At 39.3% G+C, this 13424-nt stretch overlaps 1 protein-coding gene and 1 long non-coding RNA gene across 3 annotated transcripts in view; both read left to right on the top strand.

The window, feature by feature from the left end:
• The window catches only part of maml3 (mastermind like transcriptional coactivator 3), a 327808-nt gene that overhangs the window by 110012 nt on the left and 204372 nt on the right, over positions 1–13424 (top strand). The window lies entirely within an intron of this gene.
• LOC134299129 (uncharacterized) overlaps positions 1–13424 on the top strand; it is a 119107-nt gene that overhangs the window by 76060 nt on the left and 29623 nt on the right. Inside the window, exon 2 of the long non-coding RNA XR_010006273.1 lies at positions 1–13424. This exon is cut by the window's left edge and continues 20384 nt beyond it; it is cut by the window's right edge and continues 18732 nt beyond it. This is a non-coding gene — a long non-coding RNA (uncharacterized LOC134299129).

Raw genomic sequence — 13424 nt, 5'->3', positions numbered from 1 at the left:
TCTTTCTTTGTCTTGTGGCCAGTTCTTGCTTTGTTTGTTCAAACGCTAGTTCAGGGAGATTGTAGCTAGGAGTGTGCCAGTGTTTATTTGCTGGTTGGTTGGATATTTATGTCAGGCTGCCAGGCAAATGCACATTCTGCCTGCTGTAAGCAAAGTCTTGGGTGTGCATATGGAGAAGTGGGTTAAGTGTCTTAAAAACATCTAGCAGCATAGAACAAAATTAGGAAGAAGGATAATGGACAAGCTAAGCTCTATGTGGAAATGGAAAGGCTTGTTTCTACGATCGTGATGGATTGCAGACAGTCAGATGCAATGAGGTACAAATAATATACAAGCTGCAGAAAACTGCCTTATACCAACTCAGACTATTTTTCTACCTACCCCATTGCCATCTACTCCGACCGCCAACATTTCTTTTGTGTCTGAGGCAGAGAGAGAACTTTCATATAACCTGCTTGGCGCTTCTAAGAATCACATGCATCTAATTGAAGGTGCTCTGGTCCTTTCTCAAAAAATACATTTAACCAGAGTTAGCCAGCAGAGCAAGCTGGGACATCTCACGCTCTGAACGTGACCCTAGATCTGGAAAAATAACCCAGCCTGACACCCTCTAGGGCAGGGGTCCTCAAACCTTTTAAGCAGAGGTCTGGTTCACGGTCCCTCAGACTGTTGGGGGGCAGACTATAGTTTGAAAAAAAATACCAATGAATTCCTATGCACACTGCACATATCTTATTTGTAGTGCCAAAAAAATGAAAGAACAATACAATATTTAAAACATAAACAGTATTTCAATGGGAAGTGTGGCCCTGCTTTTGGCTGATGAGATAGTAAAGTTAATTAGGATTGTTGTTGTTGTGTGTTTTCAAGTTGTTTCAGACTTAGGTTGACCCTAAGTCTAAAGTTTAGGGCGAGGCCGGATAAATGACATTGGGGGAGCTACATCTGGCCTGCAGGCCTTAGTTTGGGGACCCCTGCTCTAGACATTTAGGATTACAAATCTCATCTATTGTACTCGGCAAACCTCTCAGCAGGCATGGTTGGAGTTGTCTGAAATATCTGGGCAACTGGAAAGTGAGGAACCTAGAAACACGAGAAAGGGAACATCTGTTCTTCTGGCCAGAGACTCTTTGCCTACTCTCCATTGATGAGGCAAGAGCCATGCTGTGAGGGAATGGATACAGTTGAATGTTGGGCTTTGGAAAGTGAGAACTGACAGGTACTTTTTGTCAGAGTATTTGCAGCGCAGCAGTAGTTGGATGGAATCAGTGGAGCTCAGAACAAAGAGACACTCAGAGACGTTGGTAAAACTATTTACAAAGTTTTACTGTATCAACACAAACAGACTAACAGATGACAGATGAACACAGGACTTGACTCAAACTCTAGGCAGACAGAACTCAACTGAACTGACGCAATCAATCAGCACAAACACTTGTGTCTGAATACTGATACTCCCTAGTTCCAGCCACACATCAAGGTTAACACAGCTTCTTGGCAATTAACTCTTTCCACACTATGGTACATTCTGGATGATGCAATCAGTTGCAATACAAGCATGGCACAAATTGCATTTAAACACTATCAGTACACAAATCCCACATTAACACTTTTGTCCCACTTGACTTCATAGTATTTGTTCTGCCCCCAGATCTGTTGGGGCCTAGGGTTACAGGAGTCCCAGTTTGAGGTTTAATCATGCAACCTTAGGTTGAATTCATCCTGATTCCAGGAATCCATAACTCCAGAATCCAGGAGCTTCCTCATTTCCAGTTAACATTTGATCATGTTGTTACAGATTTTATCTGCTGTTTTATTGTTGTAATGTAATTGAATGTACACTATCCTGATCTCCTTGACAGCATTATTTTATTTTATTATTTCTAAAAATCTATTAGTTTCCCTGTAGATAAAGGATTTCTAGGCAACGTAAAATAAAAATGAAGATAGCATCTTGGATACTTATATTAGACAATGAATAACTGACCCTGGAGCAGATACTAAGCAGGTAACACTTTTTCTGTAATTTTATTTTATGGCTGTTAACCAATTAAAGAAATCCTAGTTAATGAAGTCTATGAATTTAAGCTAATTAATTGATTTAACAATTTTAAAGCTACACAAATGTGCTGATGGAAAAAATAGTCCTAACGCGGGGAGAAGAAATTATTTTCCTTGCTTTTAGATATGCACAGATACTGCACAGTGATAATCTCATGAGAGTCATTCTCCCTTCATACATAGTTTAAACGACTCTGGCATAGCATGGACCAACTTATCAGTAGGTACATTTTAAATGATGCCACTTCTTTATGACCTGCTTTAAACAATTGTGGAATAGTCACTCAAAATAGTTTTGATCTTTAAAGCTATGGCAGGACCCTTCTCTCCCAAAAGCAAATAGAATTGATATAGCAGGAAGCTATATAGACATGCAAAACTGACCTGGTGGATCCCCCCAGGTAGAAGATAGGTGCGCCTTGTTAAGTTTCCTTTCAACACAGATGAAAGGAGAAGAGCATCACTGTTCGGATCTGCTACATGGATTGGTTCTATGGAAGTGAGGTCCAGGAACAATGAGAAGAAGTTCCTAGTTCATTTGAGCAGTAAGAAAAGAGAAGATGACCTTTCAGGAGCACGTTGTTGTCTTTGAAACAAATCACCAGGGGTTTAGATGAAAGAAATAATGCTGGAACTGGGGCTTTGCCTATCTTGTGTCAATGAAGTTTGCACATGCTATTGTCTTCCAGTTGTAAAAAGAAAAAGAACTGTTTCATATTTAGAGTTTCCTTAATTCCTTCCTTGATTTCATCTTACAACAGTTGCTTATGGAAATGAACACAACTGAAAACAATCCATTCCTACACCCCATCTCTTTGGAAAATCCCATCCCTTCTCAAACTTGGTACAGATGGAAGTTTCCCATCTATAGACCATGTTGAAGACATTAGCAATTGCTAGGACAGAAATGGAAAAATTGTGGCCCTCCAGATGTTGTAGACATGCAATCCTCATCATTCTGTTTTACAGCCTATCCAAGTGTGGGCAGATGGAAATTGCAGTCCAACAACATCTGGAGAGTCACACAGTTCCCTTCCCTGTGATAGGAAATGATTTGCAGAATTTGGTTTCAGTCGGTCATAGCTGCCATTGATATTAGCACGCATATAATTCTGCAGTGTAATTGGTTTCAGGAAAGGAAGGTGGAAGGAGTCCTCATGCAAGTGATAAGGACATCAGGAATGGGAACACAGGAATGTAAGGCACACTTCTGCTGTCCTGACCATGATTTGCTAATTGCCAGGTGAATGAGGGAAAAAACCAGCACCTATTCAGGACATGACCCTATATGATCATGCTGACATAGAAAGTATTACAGAGACCTGGTTGCATTAGGCTGACTGGGGGTTAATTTCAGTTTTGCCCACCAAGATTCCCTGTGCTAGGGGTTAGGGCAGTGGTTCTCAACCTGTGGGCCGCAGCTAACCAATGGGCCACAAGAACAAAAGTCTGGTTCATGAACCTCCTTCCTCTTTATTTATTTTATTTTATTAATTTTATTTCTGCTCCTTTCTGCAAAGCTCACCATTGCATTGGATAGACCGCATCAGTTCTAGATGATTAAATATGGTTTTCTGTGGGCGTGCAGATGGTGGCTACTATTCTGTATCAGAAACTAAAGCTGATGTGGTTTGTCAAATACAATTTTCTGAATCAGCACCCCAAATAACCAAACCAAATCTAAAGTTGACCAAAAACTTATTTGTAACCCTTTTGGTACTAATGTTGGAGAGTGGTCCCCAGTCAAAGTGGGCTCTGGTCAAGTGGGCCCCGGTCAAAAAAGGATTGGGAACCACTGGGTTAGGGTGATGACGTTGTATTCATCTGGGTGTTTTGGACTTCAGGTCCCAGAATTTCTGACCATTGAACAAGCTCGCTAGGGCTTCTGGGAATTAGAAGCCCAAACACCTGGAAAGCTGTAGGTTGTACAGGCTTGCTCTAAAGTTTGAGTGTTCTTTAAATGTGGGTAGCCAGAACAGAATAGAAATTCTGTTGGTGTACTGCCCACCGTGCAGCTCAATTGTCTCCCTTTGTGAGCTGGCCAGAATGGTCTTGGGGGTGTTATTGAAGTTTCTAAAGTTTGGGCTTCTGGGAATGTAGTTGCATGTTCTTTATCATCTAATCAATTAGCCATCTTTTCTGTTACATTTTATCTTCAATATTAATGTTCATTGAAATCCAAAATGCTTCTAATTTGCCTTTTGGGCCAGTGACTTCCTTGCTATTGGCATGATGTTGTTTTTCTGCTGGAATACATTGTACTTGGGAATTCTGAACATATGGAAGCTAAATGTGTAGAGCATTTTGCAAAACATACAGGTTTGTAGTATCTAAATGCAAAGGATTTATGCTGAAGGTGGCAGGCAGAAAGTTGACATTTTCAGAATTCTTTAATGACAACAGATGCCAGACAACAGATGCCAGTAAAGTGATTTGCTTTCCTTCAGTTGTTCAACACTGCACTCTGAGACACTGGAGTGTGAAGGGTGCAAAATCTTATCTACAGACAGTTTGCATGCAAACCAATCTTCAGAAATATTGCCACAATTATGAAATTATTTGAAACATTATGCAAGCTTCAAAATATTGAGTTAAAAGATACACGTGGCATATTTATGAATATTTACTTTGAAGTAACTCATGTTTTGAATGAACGTGTTTATGACTCCTCCAATGGTTTGAGCCCCAAACACAGTGTCACATACCTGAAGAGCAATATTGGCTCACAGTGGAGTTTATGAGAAAGTGCATTTTACATGGTGGATGCCACTATTGTAAAGGCATTTTTTTCTTGATACTAATTCCTCACTCCCTATGTAGCCACCAATAGCAGAAAAATCATTAGATCTGAATTGCATGTGCATTGCCAGGGACAAGTACTGTCCCTAAGGCTGTGGGGTCCATCCTGCGGGCCGCGGGCCGCATGTGGCCCACCAATTCATTTTTGTTGACCCTTGCTCTTCTTACTGGAAAAATATTTTAATTATGTAATTAAATATTATAATTATGTAATTAAATATTAATTATGTAATTCGTTTTCTTTCTGGGATGTCTCTGGCCCTCACATTCCTATACTAAAGTCTGATTGGCCCTCGGGTAACTAAAGGTTGGACCACAATGCCCTAAAGTATCAAGATCCCAAACTATGATTAATGTGATACATAACATTCATCAGTCCTGTTGATGAATCAAGATGGGGATAAGAAAATTCAGGCCATGTGACTGAATCAAATCTGTGTAACCATGTCCCCTTTCCATCATTGGGAGCTTGCCCAGAATTTTCCCATTCCAGAAGGTTGAAATGCCTTAATTATTGTCAGAACTTTAACTGTCATGGCTCTATGCTATGGAATCATGTAGTTTAGTGAGGCACCAGCATTATTTAGCATAGAGGCATTGAGCAACTTCCATGATTCCATAGCACTGAGCTATCACAGTTTTAATGGTTTCAAACTGCATTAATTCTGCAGTGTAGATGCACCCTCAGTCATCGGATTGAATCCAGTTTTGCAGGCCTGATCTGCCTTTCCTTGTCTACAGAAATACAACAGAGTTACAGCAAAGTGTCAATTTGGGAGCAGTAGATAGCTTTTTTTTTAAAACAACAACATATAATATATAGTCCAGGTCGAATTTGTTCCTGTACTATGGTGTCGCTTTTCACTTGTGGTATGGTCTGCTATACTTTCTGATCACATAAAGGATTGGAGACGTTTGAAGTGTTTGCTATGCTGTGGTGACCACTTGTGACAAATCCCAGACTCTGATTCTACTTAAAGCAAGCAACCAAGCAATGAGAGAACGATCTGGGGGGGAAAGCATTCATGAAGCTTGATCAGAAATAAATTAGTCCTGTTTCTGATATAGGTGACATTCAATTAAAATACAATTTCTATGAGTGAATTGGCTTCTGCTATAAGATTCAAATATATATTGAGATGGATTTTCTTTTACTGTGATACACACACACACCCATAAGTAATTGGAATAAACATTCATTTTTTGCAAGAGAGTACTCAAGAAGCTAATGAGTTGCACTTGAGCTATGGATGACAGTAGAAGCCTCTTTCCTCTCCACATTATTTCTGTTGTCTGTGCCAAGTCTTGCATACTGACAATGCAAAATCTTTTTTCCTGCATCATTTAAAATCCCCACTCACCACAACAAGAGAAACAGTCAGAATCACCTTTTTGCAGTTTTTATCTCAATCAAATGACTTAAAATCATGCACTCATTACCAAGTCACCCCGAAATATTTTTCATTAGAACAAGAATGGCTCACAAGTTTGTATTGTTGGAAAAAACGTTTCTCTAAAATTATGGCAAGGATTTGCAACTAAGCTGGAAGGTAACAGGCGAAATAAAGGGTCTTATCACGCAGACCTGTTGCGTAGTGTCAATCATATTGTTTAAGCAAACAAAACCATACCATTATTGGACCAATCACTTTTGTACCTCACCGTGATTATGGCATTATGGAACTTTGTGGGTGCATATTCCCACAATCAGTCTACCACACAGCCTTGATTCTTACCCATGTTTATCCTATGCAGTGCATTGATGCCCTTTCCCCCCTATTTGTCTCCACCCATTTTGCCACAATAGTGCAGTGTAACCGTATCAGCATTCTAATAATAATCATCCCACCAGCAGCAAAGAAATGGTGGGATCACAAACCTGCAAAAGTATTGGAAAATGAGCACGCAAAGATACTGTGGGACTTCCGAATCCAGACTGACAAAGTTCTGGAACACAACACACCAGACATCACAGTTGTGGAAAAGAAAAAGGTTTAGATCATTGATGTCGCCATCCCAGGTGACAGTCGCATTGACGAAAAACAAAAGGATAAACTCAGCGACTATCAGGACCTCAAGATTGAACTTCAAAGACTCTGGCAGAAACCAGTGCAGGTGGTCCCGGTGGTGATGGGCACATTGGGTGCTGTGCCAAAAGATCTCAGCCGGCATTTGGAAACAATAGACATTGACAAAATTACGATCTGCCAGCTGCAAAAGGCCACCCTGCTGGGATCTGCGCGCATCATCCGAAAATACATCACACAGTCCTAGACACTTGGGAAGTGTTCGACTTGTGATTTTGTGATACGAAATCCAGCATATCTATCTTGTTTGCTGTGTCATAATAAAATAATAATAATAATAATAATAATAATAATAATAACAACAACAACAACAACAACAATAATAATAATAATATATTTGTAGACCGCCCTTTGGGTGGCCTTTCTCCACTTCACAATGTCAGGACTGTAGCAGAAGAAAATTATCACACAATAAGTAGTGGCAGAAGAACAGCGATACTCATTGATGGAATTCTCTTCAGTGAAAAGAGATGGTCCAATCATAATTCAAGCACAATGTAACTACAGGAGAGACGGTGTTGTATGATAAGCTCCTCCAAAGGTGGTTTTATCCTGCCATCATTGTGCTTTATCAGCCTCACGTGATAAAGTCCTAAACACTTGGCACATGATTTCCTTATTCCTGGTGCTTATCATCAATCATATCTGACTATGCAGTATTGTAATATCATTGTACTTAGTATGTGATGACTAATTGAAGAGATTGCCTATATGATTAATCCAAAAAAGACATGGAAGCCATCCCAAAGGAACAAAGGGAGGTGCGTAGACACGTCTATTGCTAATAGAAAAAGGAAGCAAAAGAAACTAACATAGAGGACCCGTGTGTTTTCATGGGAGAAATAATTTTTGATACAGAAATATTAAATTTAAGTAAACAGACCAGTGACCTTTGTTCTCATAGTATTACGAAGAGCTTATAAAAGTGCTTTGGGTTGCTTTCTTAAAGAATTGTGATCATTCTCACCCATTTTACTGATGGGGGAAAAAAATTCCAGCTTTCCTTTGTAGTAACTGGTTTCTAGGTTTAAGTATTGTAGATTCCATGATTATAGTTTAGTTCATTGCATGTTTTTGCTTAGTACAAGTTAGTAAGCTTACATAAATGATCAGAGGACCTTTAATATCATACAGTAGTTTTCAAAGAAGTAGCCTTATTATTAGTCTCTTACAGATAAAAAGGAGAAAGAGAGAAGAAGGGGGTGGAGGGAGACAACATAGCATAGACTAACTGGTTTTTATTTTTGCATGAGTTTTTCATGGATATAATCCCACTTCTTCAGATGCAGTATTGCATCTGAAAAAGAGTGTTTTGTAGATAAGAATTTTTCTGCTCCCTCCCCTTCCTCCTTTTAAATCCCATACAGTTGTCGCACTATGATTTCAGTTTACTGCCTGCAGTTGGTAGTTTTGTGAGGCACTACAACTCTTTGGATAAACATTCTAAATATCTCTCCCTAAATTTCAAAACCCAAGATTTCATAGTTCCAGAATCCACACCCTCCATGGATATCAAAATTAGTGAATGCTCAAGTCCCATTGTACACAATGGCATAGTAAAATGTGCCTCTTATATAAAATGGCAAAATTATGGTTTACTTTTAGGCTTTTTTAGGGGAAAAATATTTTGAAGCTATGGATAATAATAATAATAATAATAATAATAATAATAATAATAATAATAATAATAAAACTTTATTTATACGCCGCCACCATCTCCCCAACGGGGACTCGGGGTGGCTAGGGTTAGGATAAGGCTAGGATAAGGAGGGTTGATTGTATGAACTGAGAAGAAGAGTCAGAAGAAATCGCTGGGGATTGTCAGTGCTGAAGATAGTTGTCTCACTCTGCCTCAGATTAGACAAATACTGTATAATCAATAGTGATTCCGCTGTGGTTTTGTTTTGTTTTGTTTTTTGCTGTGATTTTGCAATTTGTTGTTTTGTGTGTTTTACTATTTTCTGACGTATAGTGACTAAACTGGATCTACCGTGGACTTTTCTTGGCTTGATTTGTTCAGAGGGAATAGCCTTTACCTCCCTCTGAGGCTGGGAGAATATGACTTGCACAAGGGCACGCATTGGGTTTTCATGGCTGAGCAGGAATTCAAACCCTGTTATCCAAAGTTGTAGTCCAGTGCTCAAACCACTAGACCACGCTGGCTCATCACACACCTTTTCAGTGTAGCATATCAAAACAGATGCAGTTTCCTTCCTTTAGCTCTTTCTAAATGTGGGCAGCTGAATGCTTCACCTGCTTCACCTTTTATTTGTGACATATCCTGCTCTCGAAACAGAGGCCCACTTCCCAAGGCTGGCACGTCCCACGGAAAGGAAGTGGTGGGATGTTCTGAATGTTTGCCATTTCTCCTGCCACATTCCAGTTGCTTAGAGGTCATCAAGGCATTTCCTGTCGGGGAGAGATTGACTGGGTTTGTCCTCTCATTATACTCCCAAAGGCCAAGTATTGTGAGGCCCAGTTAGCTGGAAGCAGAATCATTAATATTAAATGATGGATTTTCCAACAAAAAGTCATTTTTCCATGCATGGTATTGAAACCTACTATGTGTATGTTGTTTGTGTTTATTGTTATTGTCTGACTTAGACTGGAATCTTATGCATAGTTACTTTGGAGTTCATTCTCATTGGATTTCGTGCAATTTATTTCCAAGTAAATGTAAACGAAATTGTGTTACACCTGTGGCAAGTTACAGTTGCAGTTTCTAATGAATATTTTATTTCTTTTTATTGATACAGAGAAGGGTTGCAAAGCAGGGAGACAGTTATGAAAAGAGAGGACAAAATGTAAGATGCCTATGATATATAAATGTTATCATGCCTATTCACCATGGCTATTGGTGAAGAATTAGGGCAGTCATGAAGCCATAAGACACAGAAATGGTTAGGTTAAAAGATGACTAGCATTTCAAAATCTGATCCACAGAGGCCATCTTTATTATAACTTGCTTTTTTAAACAAGCTGGGAGTTGTATTGTCGAAGGCTATCATGGCCAGAATCACTGGGTTGCTGTGAGTCTTTTGGGCTGAATGGCCATGTTCCAGAAACTTTCTTTCCTGATGTTTTCACCTCACAACCTCTGAGGATGCCTGCTACAGATGTGGGCGAAACGTTAGGAGAGAAAGCTTCTGGAACATGGCCATACAGCCTGAAAGACTCATAGCAACCCAAGCTGGGAGTTGTTTGACTATCCACATTATATATTTAAGCAGTACTATGAACTTCTTTTAGCACAATGTATATTCCCAAAATGCAGTGTATAAATAAACTGGTTGTGGCTGTCTGACATATCTGTGTGTTTGTATGTGCCTTCAAGTCATTGTTGACTTTTGGCAACCCCATAGGTTTTCTTAGGGAACTGTCATTTAGCCAATTTTTCTTCTGAAATATAGCCTATAGCTCTCCCATCTAAATACTCACCAGGGTTGACCTTGCTTAGCTTCCAAGGCCAGACAAGATCTGGTGCATTCAGGGTATACTTGACCTTTATACAAAGAGAGGGACTATGTTTGAGCAGCAGTTGGATAGTCTGGCTCTGTTTTCTATTTATTTATTTATTTATTGTGTCAGAAGTGAATTAAGGGTACAGTTATAATGTATTTTAACAAACACAAAGTAAAAAACTTGACATTATACTAGATTTTCTTTGACCAGAAGCTGACCACTTGGAGTGCCTCTGGTGTCTTTGTGAGAATGTCCTCCATTGTGAATGTGGCAGGGCTCAGGCTGCATTGTAATAAGTGGTCTGTGGTTTGCTTTTCTCCATACTTGCATGGCATGGACTTCTCTTTGCAGCCCCATTTCTTAAGATTAGCTCTGCGTCTTGTGGAGCCAGAGTGCAGTCTATTCAGCACCTTACAAATCGCCCAGTTTTCTGTGTGCCCAGGAGGGAGTTTTGAATCAGATATCAGCCATGGATTGAGGTTCCAGGTTTTAACCTGCCACTTTTGGACTCTCGGTTGCTGAGGTGTTCCTGAGAGTATCTCTGTAGATCTTAGAAAGCTGTTTCTTGATTTAACCCGTTGGCTTACTGGTTGATATCGGAACAGAGGATGGGCTGGAGATGTCACTGCCTTGGTTCTTTTATTATTGACTGCTACTTCCCGATGGATGTCAGGTTGTGCAATACTGGCCAAACAGTATAGTTTCTCGAGTGGTGTAGGACATAGACATCCTGTGATAATGCGGCATGTCTCATTAGGAGACACATCCACTGTTTTAACGTGGTAAGATATATTCCACACTAGGCATGGGTATTCAGCAGCAGAGTAGCAAAGCGCAAGGGCAGATGTCTTCACTGTATCTGGTTGTGATCCCCAGGTTGTGCCAGGCAGCATTCGTATAATATTATTTATAGCACCCACTTTTTCCTATTGCAAATCTATGACTGTTTTATCTATTTTTCCTTTCTTATCCAATGAAATCCGCAACATATAGCCTTCGTACGGACAACATACAATTATTACAGTGTATACTGATCTGGGGCCGAATGTTTTGCTAACAATTCCTGAGTCTCTTATACTTCACTGAAAAGAGGAGGTTGGTTGTTGCCAATTAAAGTTCTTGCCATAATTAGCTGGTTACCATGGAACCCCTCTGCATTTTGACTAGAAGAAGACTGGCAGCTACCGTACTTGTACAAATTTCCAGGAATATTTTAAATAAAACTGGTGAACATTTGAGCAAAAGCTATTCCATTGCAAATTTTGCATTGATTTCAGTGGGAAATGGCAATGCTAGATTTCTAAAAGTGGGAGCACCAGGACAGAGCTCTGTTATTGAGGCATAATTTCAGTCCTGGAAGTTATTCCTTCTAAAGCCAGGTGTGGCATGGCTCATTCTGGTTATTGCATTTTGCATATGTTCAAAAGCATTTTCTTAATACTTCTCCTATTCAGGAGCTGATACAGGGAGCACATTCAGAGGTTAGGGACAAAATTTGTTGGATTTGCACAGATTATTGCACATAGAAGATTGAGACCAATTTTACTTTGCTATCTAGATTCTTAAAAATGTAAAAGGCAGTTTTGTAAATCCTTCATCTTTGAGTTCCCTGGTTGTATTCTTCCTATTATTACCACAGAAAGATCTACAAAAGAGAGTGGCTGAAATAAACACCTACCTACTCTATTATTAAATTTGAGTTGTAAGGATGCCAAACAAAGGGAAAAGTGGCTGAAATAAACACCTACCTACTCTATTATTAAATTCTAGTTGTGACCAAAACACTGGGGAAATGATTCAAAGGGAGTGTAGCTTATTTTTATTAATATTTATTATCGTATTATAGTATGACCCTGTATCCACAGAGGATATATTCCAAGGCTCCCTGTGGTTAGCTAAAACAAGTGATAATAGCCAACCTTTAACTATACTTGGGCTGGAAGAATGCTAAAGATTAGCACTGGAGGACCTAGAGAGGCCATCATAAACATCTGAAGGGAATTTTTTGGAGTGTGGATAACTGAAATTGTGGGTATCGCGTCTGTGTTTAGGGGGGTCATACTGCATTTGAGAATATCTTATACAGTACAGTCTCACTTATCCAACCATCACTTATCCAACGTTCTGTATTATCCAACGCAGTCTGCCTCCCGCCTGGATCCACAGCTGTTTCTCTAGGCAGCAATTCTATCTTTATTTATAGTCAATGTTTTTGTAGTCAATGTTTTCAATACATTGCAATGTTTTGGTGCTAAATTCATAAATTAATTAATTACTACATAACGTTACCATGTATTGAACTGCTTTTTCTGTTAATTTCTTGGAAAACATGATCTTTTGGTGCTTAATTTGTAAATAATAACGTAACTTGACGTTCAATAGGCATTTTCTTAATCCCTCCTTATTATCCAACAATTTTGCTCATCCAACATTCTGCTGGCCTGTTTATGTTGGATAAGCGAGACTCTACTGTAGTTTGAAAGCAGATTCAGGTTTCTTTAGGTAAACAAATCCACAATGTTGGTGATGTGATTATGGCGATGTAAGAAACAAGTAGCAAAGTCCAGATTGTGCTATAAATATATGATCAAGAATCCTTAAATGTTTTGCCAACATGATGGCATCCACACTCAATCATTGCTCAAGATCCAATCCTGTAAATTCCCAGAACCAAACAAACACAAGTCAAAGGCATTTCCTTTGTCAAAATTTTACCCTTGACTGACACAATTTCCCATAGCATGTCAAGAAACCAAAGAGACAAGGAAAGGCAGAACTAGCTAAATATATTACAGCAACTGTATCAATGTGATTTTCAGGGCTTTTAGACCATGAGAGTTACCTTTGATGGACTCCACAGACTATGCCCTTTGGCATCTCTAAATTAGCAGTTTCACATCTCTGGTAGGTGAACATTTCATTCTAATTGGTGACAGAGTTCTAAAAAAGAATTTATGTAAACCAATTGCTAATAAATATGAAATAACTAGCAGCCTATTTTGGCCAAAGGAAAAT

Source organism: Anolis carolinensis, chromosome 5 (assembly GCF_035594765.1).
Source record: "Anolis carolinensis isolate JA03-04 chromosome 5, rAnoCar3.1.pri, whole genome shotgun sequence".
Lineage (NCBI taxonomy): Eukaryota > Metazoa > Chordata > Lepidosauria > Squamata > Dactyloidae > Anolis > Anolis carolinensis.
The sequence above is the reverse complement of the archived record's forward strand: the minus strand, read 5'-3'. Positions and strand labels throughout refer to the sequence as shown.